The sequence below is a fragment of the Ranitomeya variabilis genome, chromosome 4 (genome assembly GCF_051348905.1).
Source record: "Ranitomeya variabilis isolate aRanVar5 chromosome 4, aRanVar5.hap1, whole genome shotgun sequence".
Classification (NCBI taxonomy): domain Eukaryota; kingdom Metazoa; phylum Chordata; class Amphibia; order Anura; family Dendrobatidae; genus Ranitomeya; species Ranitomeya variabilis.
In genome coordinates, this window is record NC_135235.1 from 658,549,549 (window position 1) to 658,560,227 (window position 10,679).

A 10,679-nucleotide genomic window follows, 5' to 3' on the forward strand; every position below is an offset into this window, starting at 1 on the left:
TGTTCTGCATTGGCGGGCTCAATATGAAGTTTGAATCCTTTCAGAGGGGTACAGGCCCGGACGGGCAGGGTAAGCACTGTTTGTCCTGGTGGCAGAACTCGATTGATTGAAGCTGGAGCAATCTTCCCCAGTGTTTTCCCACCGTTAGAGGTCTCTTGGGCTTGAGCCACCCTGATTAGCTGTTGGAAGACACTCCTCTGTGGGGTGCGAGGGTTCCACTTTTTTATATAAACCTGTCTGGAGACGCATTAATAAGAAGACAGTGTGTCCCTTACTCACATCAGCTGTCAGTACCACTCCTTTTCACCCTAGAACTTTACCACAGACAGTAATGTGCATCCAGACCACCCCTGCGACTGGGATGGGCAGGTGATTGGCAGCCAACAACTTGATCACTGGGCCCCATTCAGGCTGCATTGCCGCTGTGAAATGTTGGTGAAAGTATGCTTCGGGCATCATGGTCACATGTGAGGCCGTATCAACTGGACAGCGTACAGCCCGGCCATCTATTTCAGCCCAGATGACAGGTCACATGGAAACGAGATTTGTGGGACTTCTTGTACTCCTCCTTGACTGTTCAGGCTCTGAGCGGCATCCCCAAGGCTTGGAGCCCTCTAGTTTAACGGACTGCATTGCAAAGACCTGCTCAGTCAGGTGCAGCCCCGAGCTATATGTTCAGTTTCTCCACAGTTGTAGCATGTAGGGGGGGGGGGGTCCTTCTCGGCGAGGCACCCATTCCTCACAGCGGGGGAACGGCTCACTTCTGTAACCCAGTGGACTTGGGGTGACGGTGGGCATTTTATTTTAATTAGCCAACTCTTCACGTATATGCTGGATTTCCTTTTGAAACTCTTCCACCCATTTGGGTGTAGTAGCCATCACTGCAGATACCTCTCTGCTCCGGATCTTCCCTTCCAGAGCTGTCACCCCCTGCTCTTGTTCACGCGTGCGTGCTTGACTTCCTACTTCGGAAAACTTATGCGCAGGTTCACCCACAAGTGCTCCCACAGGGCCTGTTTCAGTAACACGTCACGCAAGCCTGTCACTAGCTGGTCTCTCAGTACTATGCCAGTAGACCCCATACCTACACCATCCTTCATAGCAATGGCCGTATGAATCTCCTGTAGCGCATTTATGTACTGGGTTACCATCTCCCCCTCTCTTTGAATCCGGCAGAACAAACGCATACGCAACTCCCCTACGTCCGTGGGGTCCCCATGGGTCTCCTCTAAAATCTGTAATACTTTGTCAAAGGTGTCTCTCGCCCGGGGGGGGGGGGGGGGGATCGTAGCATGACAAAGTCCCTTGCTTTCCCATCTAAAGCCACCATGGCAACCTCCGCCTTCAGTGCAGGGGGTCATGGGAGGCATCATCATGCCTCTGACCCGCTCAGTCCAGATCCACAGCATAGTATTCTTTCCAGTAAACTTTGAGAGGTTGTGTAGCATGGCCCCCAGGGATATACTAGACATAGGGCCTCCCCCAACTGCTTGGTCTTCTGCCTCCTGCTGTTGAACGGCATCCTTCTGACTATGCCAAATAATTAATATACAAAACATACAAATAATTACACTGATGTGTAGCCACTAAACACTATAAAACCTAAAGATATGATACACACCCAATATATATAATTTTTTTTATTAACAAAATAATTACAATACTAATAAACACAAAAGGGAAAAGTCACCACGTGGCAGAAGAGTGCATGGTTCCAAACAAGGGCATGAATAGTTAAATACACTTACTCAAAAGACTAAGTTACACCAGTAAATACAAAGATGAATATTGATTGTGTATTATTATAAAGAATATCTACTACAAATTAATAAAATAATACTAACATTCTGTACATCATACAGTCCAACTATGATTATAAATCAATTTATACAAATTCAGCAAAAAAGCTACGAGTATAACTATGCACACAAATGTGTTGCTGCGCAAGAATAATTATTAATAAATAGAAATAATGAATTAATACATATATAGGCTCCTATAGAGACCCAATATAATCACAGTCCTCTATTACAATAAACGAATCTTAATTAAAATTCCATTATATAAGAGAAGAAGGTGAACGCAGTGCAAAATTAAATGAATAGTTAAATCCAATAGAATGGATAAAGGAGAGTGGATCAATAGCAATAAAAAGTATAAAGAGTGACAGTATTAAATAACCTAGCTATTAGACCACTAATGTGCCAGTGCATATCAGAATATCATTGCGCAAACAAAGAACTAGTATTGTAGTCACCTGCCGAAAAGGTACGTTCCCATGTGCTAGACCCGCACAGCCCAACGAGAGTTTCGCGTTTGATCCACTCTCCTTTATCCATTCTATTGGATTGAACTATTCATTTAATATTGCACTGCGTTCACCTTCTCTTATATAATGGAATTTTACAGTATTTAAGATTTGTTTATTGTAATAGAGGTCTGTAACTATATTGGGTCTCTATCGGAGCCTATATATGTATTAACCCTGCATTCTCATGCCACTTGGTGGCTTTTCCCTTTTGTGTTTATTAGTATTGTAATTATATACTTTTCTAAATATATTGGGTGTGTATGATACGACTACGCCAAATGTAGAGTTGCAGAGATCAGAATGTCGTCATGGACAGGAGGCAGATCAAGAGTTAACAAATTTATTAACAGATGTAAACTCCACGCTGGGAGAGAAGGGGTATGGGAGGCAAAGGATATAACTTTATGGGAACTGGAGGAGAGAACGGGGTGAACAGGTGTTAGGTGAATGTTCAAAAGGGGAACGCAGAGTACAACTTATCAGTCTGTCGGCTTCTTGATTGCAGCGTCTCAGTTTCCAACAATGTCACCAACAACAGTAGCACGTGATTGTCCGGGGGTTGTCCTGGGTAGACGGAGGTACAGTTCCTCGATGCAGGTAGTCTTTGCTATACTAGGTGGGTTCCCGTACCTGTGGTTTCCTCGTACTGGACTCAGTTCTTTATACGGTATCAACGTAGCATAGCTCTGCTGCGCAGTGCAGGCGGGTACGTTCTGGCTCAGTTACAGGTACAAGGTTAGGCCGCATGCACGCAGCAGTTATTGGTCTCACGTGTGAGTCACCTCCCATCACGGGGGACGTTGAGAGAGTAGCTGTCTGATGTCCGCGAGTAGTGGACAGAGTTACAGGGGTGGCCTGCGCTTCCAAGATGAAAGGCCAGCACCTCACCCTGCGGCGCGCTGTCTTCCCGCCAGAACTCCTGCCTTTCTCCCGCTCGCAGCCCTTTTTATCTCTGACCTGCTCCCTGCTGACAAGTGTAAAGGTCGGTCCGAGCAAGAAAGCTCTCCCCTGTACAACAATGGTTACAGTCCCGACAGTTCCGGAACCGGCACAAAAGAGGTACCCCCTGTCCGGTTCATCTTCTTACATAGTGACATCATTGTGTCACCTGTCTCAGTCACACACGCTGATTGGTGGAAGAAGGAACTGACAGCTCCATCCTCCACCAATGGATTCACTGCTGTCCGCATCCTGAGGATGTGGATATCGGTGATATTGGGACACAGGCTGTGGGGGGCGAGGGTACAGGGAGACCCACATGTTGTCAACCCTTCGGCTGTCTCGGTCCATGGGCCACACTTTGTCCAGATCTGCTCTAGAGACAAATACTAAAACTGCACAGAGAGGAGCTTTCATGAAATCACATCCACTTCCCTTGGACAGATAAATGCAGCAGAATATTTGTACAAAAAAAGCAGCATTTACGCTATATGTGAACACGGCCTAAATGTCTAAGCAAAGTGGATGTGATTTCATAAAAAATCCTGCAATGCTTTGTCTAGAGACGCTGCTGACCTGTGCAGTTCTGGGGCATTTCCTTTATAGATTTCTATGTGAAGCCTGAAAAAGAAAATACACCGTTGTATTGTTAGCGTAGAATCAAAGCTGTGCTAATAATAATAATAATAATTTATATAGTGCCAACATTCTGCAGTGCTTTATAGTTTAACAGTTTCAAGCACAACAGTCATAAGTAACAACGTTAACAATACAATAATTAAAGCAAAATAAGACGACCCTGCTCATGACAGAATACAATCTACAATGAGGTGGGGGGGATACAAAGTACAGGTGTGTATTTACAATGATGTATTAAATCCGCTGCTTCACATCTGCACCAAAATTACAGGCAAAGACACAAAAAGAGGAATTAACATTCCCCCAAAATTCAAGAATTAACACAGCAAAAATGGGAAACAGTAGTTACCTGCCGAGATCTCAGAACTAATGCACAGGATTCAGCAAAGCCATATAATAAAGATGGCGGCAACACAGGAGCAAAATACTGAGGAGACAACCACTCACAACCTACTGATCAACCAATACCTCATATATATTATACTTAGTTTTTTGCACAATATTTTTATTCAGGGTGCAGCCGAGCCCATCACCGTTGGCCTTGTAAACTAGGGAGTCCTCATGGGGTGCACTTATACAGTGCTGGGCAGTCGCCTACTCTAATAGTATGGGTGTCACTAATATGGGTGACTGCGCTACCTATGTGTGACTGGCACCCTATACAAGTCTATTTTGTGTGCAATTTTAACTCCTTCACTACATATCTTTACGTCATATGCTGCGTCCCCGACTTTGATGCAGGCTCCAGTGGTGAGCCGACATCTTTCCCTGTACAACAGCTGATTTATGCTCACATTATACTGTATGTATGGGGATGGCGGTACTGTAGGAACCTAATACTGTGCGGGGGGATGGCGGTATTGTGGGAACATTATACCATGTGGGGGGATGGTGGTACTGTGGCAACATTAGGCTATGTGCACACGTTGCGGATTAGGCCTCTTTCATACTTCCGTTTTTTGCCATCCGTCGTTTTGGTAAAAAAACGGATCCTGCAAATGTGCACAAAGGATGCGTTTTTTGCCATAGACTTTTATTGACGACGGATTGCAACGGATGTGTCATGTTTTGGCGGACCGTCGTGACGAAAAAACTTTCAAGGGAATGTTTTTTCGTCCATCAGATCCGCCATTTCCGACCGTGCATGCGCAGCCGGAACTCCGCCCCCTCCTCCCCGGACTTCAGAATGGGCAGCGGATGCGTGGGAAAACTACATCTGTTGCCCACGTTGTGCACAATTTTGCACAACGTCCGTCGGGCCGATGGTTTGCGACGGCCGCGTACCGACGGAAATGTGAAAGAGGCCTTAGCATAAGGAATTTTTTGTGCGGATTCTGCAGCTCTTGGCAGAAAACACAGGTGCGGATTTTTTTGCTTTTTTGGGCGGATTTCTTGCATTTTTTACCCCTGTGGATTTCTATAATGGAATGGGTACAAAATCGCTGCAGATCCGCAAAAAACAAGTGACATGTTACTTTTAATCCGCATGGAATTTTCTGCACCATTAGCACGGCGTTTTTTTTTTTCTCTCATTGATTTACATTGTACTGTAAATCACTTGCGGATCTGCAGCGTTTCTGCACGGTAAAAAACTATGCAGATCCACAGGAAATCAGCAATGTGTGCACATACCCTTATACTGTGTGCGGGAAGCATAGCAGCACTGTGGCAAAATTATAGCATATGCGAAGGGCATGGCGGTACTGTGGGAAAATTATACTGTGTGCTTGGGGCGTGGCAGTACATTATACTGAATGTGGGAAGGATGGCAGTACTGTAGCAAAATTATAGCATATGCCAGGGGCATGGCGTTATTGTGGGTACATTATACTGTGTGTGGGAGAGATGGCGGTACTGTGGCAAAATTATAGTGTATGCGGGGGGTCATGGCGGTACTGTGGGAACATTATACTGTGTGTGGTGGCCAAGAAAGTGGCACTGTACTATGTGAGTAATACGGGTTTCCTTTTTTTCCCCCGTCTTTCACAATTGGCTCATATGTATCTATCAAAGTAATAGGAACAAAAGAAAAGATATGATTCTTAGATGATGGCAAAACAAAAAAAAACATCAACTGCCAAAGTACAGAAGTGATTGATGTCCCCCACGTCCAGAAATGGGGAATCTCCAGCACCTACCTCCACCTGCAGAGCCGCACACCACATATGTGGCTGTTCTGTGCGCCCGGACCTGTGATTGTGTCATGTGATTAATACAAGAACATTCAGAGTCCACACCCCATACTATGAGGCCTTATTCACACGTTGAGTATTCGGCAAGTTTTTTACCTCAGTATTTGTAAGCCACGACCAGGAGTGGGTAAAAAAAAAATAAAAAATACAGAATTGGAGATGTGTTTCTATTATACTTTTCCTCTGACTGTTCCACTCCTGGTTTTGGCTTACAAATACTGAGGTAAAAAACTCACCAAATACTCATTGTGTGCGTGTGGCCCTAACTGTACAGGTACAAATACGCTGCGGCCAATATACAGAAATATATACACGGTCCGTCCGCACACTGCAAACAATAAATACATGACAGCCACTATTACTATACATGTATAACATGAGGGACTTGGGTAACATTTTTGGGGGAGATAAAGCCACCCGACCACCACAAGCTGTGCCCAATAAGGAAGGTCCCAGACCTCAGTGACTCACCTCTCTGTGCTTACCAAGGCCTCATATTGGCAAGAGAAGAGATAGGAGCCATGTCTGACTGGGATTAACACCAGTCTGGGGTAAGCTTGATGGATAAAGGTGCACAGCCCGGGGGGCCACACCCGCTGTGTATTAATACAAGAGATCCAAACAAGGACCCGCAAACCTCTAGGGGTAAAGTAATATGTAGGTGCGCATACACACTGTGCTCATTAACATACAGGAAAACACTAAAAAAAGAAAAGTTGTGGGTGAGGTGGAAGGAAAGGAGCAATTTGTTTGTGAAGTGGTAGAACTGTGTGTGTGCAAGGAGGACATGGAGGAGCCATTCATGACCTGGGAGGAGCCGCATGTGTGCAAGATGGATGGGGCGAAGCCATGTGTGACGAAGGTTCAGCATTGTTTGCGTGATGTAGATGGGGTGGACCCATATGCGGACAGGGTGGAGCATTGTTAGTGTGCTGTGGATGGGGAGGAGCCATGTGTGCAGAGGGTGGAGCATTGTTAGTGTGATGTGGATGGGAAGGAGCCAAGTGTGGAAATGGTGGAGCATTGTTAGTGTGAGGTGGAAGTGCAGCGCCCCAGAGTCCTGGTCCTTGCAGTACTGTCAACAGTAGCACGTGATTGTCCGGGGGTTGTCCTGGGTAGACGGAGGTACAGTTCCTCGATGCAGGTAGTCTTTGCTATACTAGGTGGGTTCCCGTACCTGTGGTTTCCTCGTACTGGACTCAGTTCTTTATACGGTATCAACGTAGCATAGCTCTGCTGCGCAGTGCAGGCGGGTACGTTCTGGCTCAGTTACAGGTACAAGGTTAGGCCGCATGCACGCAGCCACTAAGGGGAGTGATGGCACTTAAGGAGTTCACCTGACCAGGTTTCACAGTCACACATTACACTTCACACTCTGGCCACCAGGGGGAGCAAAGGGTTCTATGTATTAGGCCACTCCTCACAATCTGGTAAAACTGGGGGCTGGATAGGAAGTTAGAGAGAAGCTGACTGGGTTTTGCCCAGGCAACACCTAGTGAGAGACGAGGTTGCTTGGGAAGATTCAGGGGGGTCCCTGTCAGGGGTGGGATCCTGACAGAGGCCTAGCGAAAAGAACAGATCGTTACGGAGCTGCGCCTGCACTTCATTGCGGCGGTATCTTAAGAACGGATAAGAAGTGAGGTTTATTGTGGAGAAGTGAGAAACGAGATCACAGCACAAAGGCGATAGAACCAGTAGGAGTCGTGCCCCGAGATCGGCAACATCCTACTGAGGCGCGTAGCCGGTGGCTGGAACGCCGAGGAAGTATTGGGCTCCACGCATTACTTCAAACCAATGGCAGGGCAGTTAATTATAGGTTGGCTGCCTCACCTAAATCACCTAATGAAGACAATGGAGGCAATTGTGGGAGAGGGGCGTCTCTAGGGTCCCTATAAAATAACTCCAGGCCTACCCCGTCATACGGGTGCGTCCTATCCATATCATCTGGGGGACGGAGAGAAAGAACAGAAACATACACAACAGTTGTGAGGACTATCCCGTGGTGCTCAGCAGGGAAGTACTACAACACCCAGGCGCTAGTAGGTAGGCACTGATTTCCACCTGCAAAGGGAACTCTGGATGTGCTTTCGGACCGGCCGGTCTCAGCCAGCCCAGTTAACAGTGCTCTGGATTGCGGATGCCGAAGCCTTCAGTAAAGAGGTAAAGAGACTGCAACCCTGTGTCCTCGTTATTTACTGCGACCTACACCACCATCTACACCTTTTATTGGGCGCCCCTTAGCAGGACCATGGACCGGGTCGGGCTACCGTGACATCCTCAGAACCGATAATCCCGGTACCGAGTACCCCACCGTCCTGCATCTGGGGGCCGCTTCAACCGGGGCGGAGCCATGTGTGGAGAGGGTGGAGCATTGTTAGTATGATGTGGATGGGGAGGAGATGTGTGGATAGAGTGGAGCATTGTTAGTGTGATGAGGATGGGGTGGAGCCATGTGTGAACAGGGTGGAGTATTGTTAGTGTGATGTGGATGGGGCAGAGACATGTGTGGACAGGGTGGAGCATTGTTAGTGCAAAGTGGATGGGGAGGAGTCATATGTGGAGATGGTGGAGCATTGTTAGTGTGATGTGGATGGGGAGGAGCCATGTGTGGACAGGGTGGAGCATTGTTAGTATGATATGGATGGGAAGGAGCCAAGTGTGGAAATGGTGGAGCACTGTTAGTGTGATGAGGATGGGGTGGAGCCATGTGTGGAGAGGGTGGAGCATTGTTAGTGTGATGTGGATGGGGAGGAGATGTGTGGACAGGGTGGAGCATTGCTAGTGTGATGTGGATGGGGAGGAGCCATGTGTGGATAGGGTGAAACATTGTTAATGTGATGTGGATTTGGTGGAGACATATGTGGAAAGGGTGGAGCATCGTTAGTGTGATGTGGATGGGGAAGAGACAAGTGTGGGCAGAGCATCGTTAGTGTGATGTGGATGGGGAGGAGACCTGTGGAAAGGGCGGAGCACTGTTACTGTGATGAGGATTGGGGCAGAGCCATGTGTGGACAGGGTGGAGCATTGTTAGTATGATATGAATGGGAAGGAGCCAAGTGTGGAAATGGTGGAGCATTGTTAGTGTGATGTGGATGGGGAGGAGATGTGTGGATAGAGTGGAGCATTGTTAGTGTGATGAAGATGGGGTGGAGCCATGTGTGAACAGGGTGGAGTATTGTTAGTGTGATGTGGATGGGGCAGAGACATGTGTGGACAGGGTGGAGCATTGTTAGTGCAAAGTGGATGGGGAGGAGTCATGTGTGGACAGGGTGGAGCATTGTTAGTGTGATGTGGATGGGGCAGAGCCATGTGTGGACAGGGTGCAGCATTGTTAGTGTGATGTGGATGGGGCAGAGACATGTGTGGACAGGGTGGAGCATTGTTAGTGCAAAGTGGATGGGGAGGAGACATGTGTGGACAGGGTGGAGCATTGTTAGTGTGATGTGGATGGGGCAGAGCCATGTGTGGACAGGGTGCAGCATTGTTAGTGTGATGTGGATGGGGAGGAGCCATGTGTGGACAGGGTGGAGCATTGTTAGTGTGATGTGGATGGGGCAGAGCCATGTGTGGACAGGGTGCAGCATTGTTAGTGTGATGTGGATGGGGAGGAGCCATGTGTGTGAACAAGGTGGAGCATTGTTAGTGTGATGTGGATGGGGCGGAGCCATGTGTGGACAGGATGGAGCATTGTTAGTGTGATGTGGATGGGGAGGAGCCATGTGTGGATAGAGTGAAACATTGTTAGTGTGATGTGGATGGGGAGGAGCCATGTGTGGAGAGGATGGAGCATTGTTAGTGTGATGTGGATGGGGCGGAGACATATGTGGACAGGCTGGAACATCGTTAATGTGATGTGGATGGGGAGAAGACAAGTGTGGACAGGGCAGAGCATTGTTAGTGTGATGTGGATGGGATGGAGCCATGTGTAGAGAGGGTGGAGCATTGTTAGTGTGATGTGGATGGGGCAGAGCCATTTGTGGGCAGGGTGTAGCATTGCTGGTGTGATGTGAATGTTGGAGAGCCATGTGTAGACAGGGTGGAGCATTGATAGTGTAATGTGGATGGGGCATAGCCATATGTGGACAAGGGTGAAGCATTGCTAGTGTGATGTGGATGGGGAGGAGCCATGTGTGGAGAGGGTGGAGCATTGTTAGTGTGATGTCAATGGGGAGGAGCCATGTGTAGACAGGGTGAAGCGTTGTTAGTGTGATGTGGATGGGCCGGAGCCATGTGTGGAGGTGGTGAAGCATTGTTAGTGTGATGTGGATAGGGCAGAGCTGTGTGTGAACAGGGTGGAGCATTGTTAGTGTGATGTAGATGGGACGGAGACATGTGTGGACAGGGTGGAGCATTGCTAGTGCAATGTGGATGGGGAGGAGTCATGTGTGGACAGGGTGGAGCATTTTTAGTGTGATGTGGATGGGGGGCAGAGCCATGTGTGGACAAGGTGCAGCATTGTTAGTGTGATGTGGATGGGGAGGAGCCATGTGTGTGAACAAGGTGGAGCATTGTTAGTGTGATGTGGATGGGGCGGAGACATATGTGGACAGGCTGGAACATCGTTAATGTGATGTGGATGGGGAGAAGACAAGTGTGGA

The 10,679-nt window shown here is 47.8% G+C and overlaps 1 protein-coding gene across 3 annotated transcripts in view; it reads right to left on the minus strand.

Moving 5' to 3' along the window:
• LOC143767506 (uncharacterized) overlaps positions 1-6,892 on the minus strand; it is a 69,307-nt gene extending 62,415 nt beyond the window's left edge. Inside the window, exon 1 of one of the 3 annotated variants that reach the window (XM_077255899.1) lies at positions 6,567-6,892. The gene's annotated coding sequence lies outside the window, so the exon portion shown is untranslated. Of the gene's footprint in view, positions 1-6,027; positions 6,075-6,552 lie in introns of those variants that run through there. The other 2 variants (XM_077255900.1, XM_077255901.1) reach the window with 2 other exon arrangements.
• Positions 6,893-10,679: the final 3,787 nt, after the last annotated feature.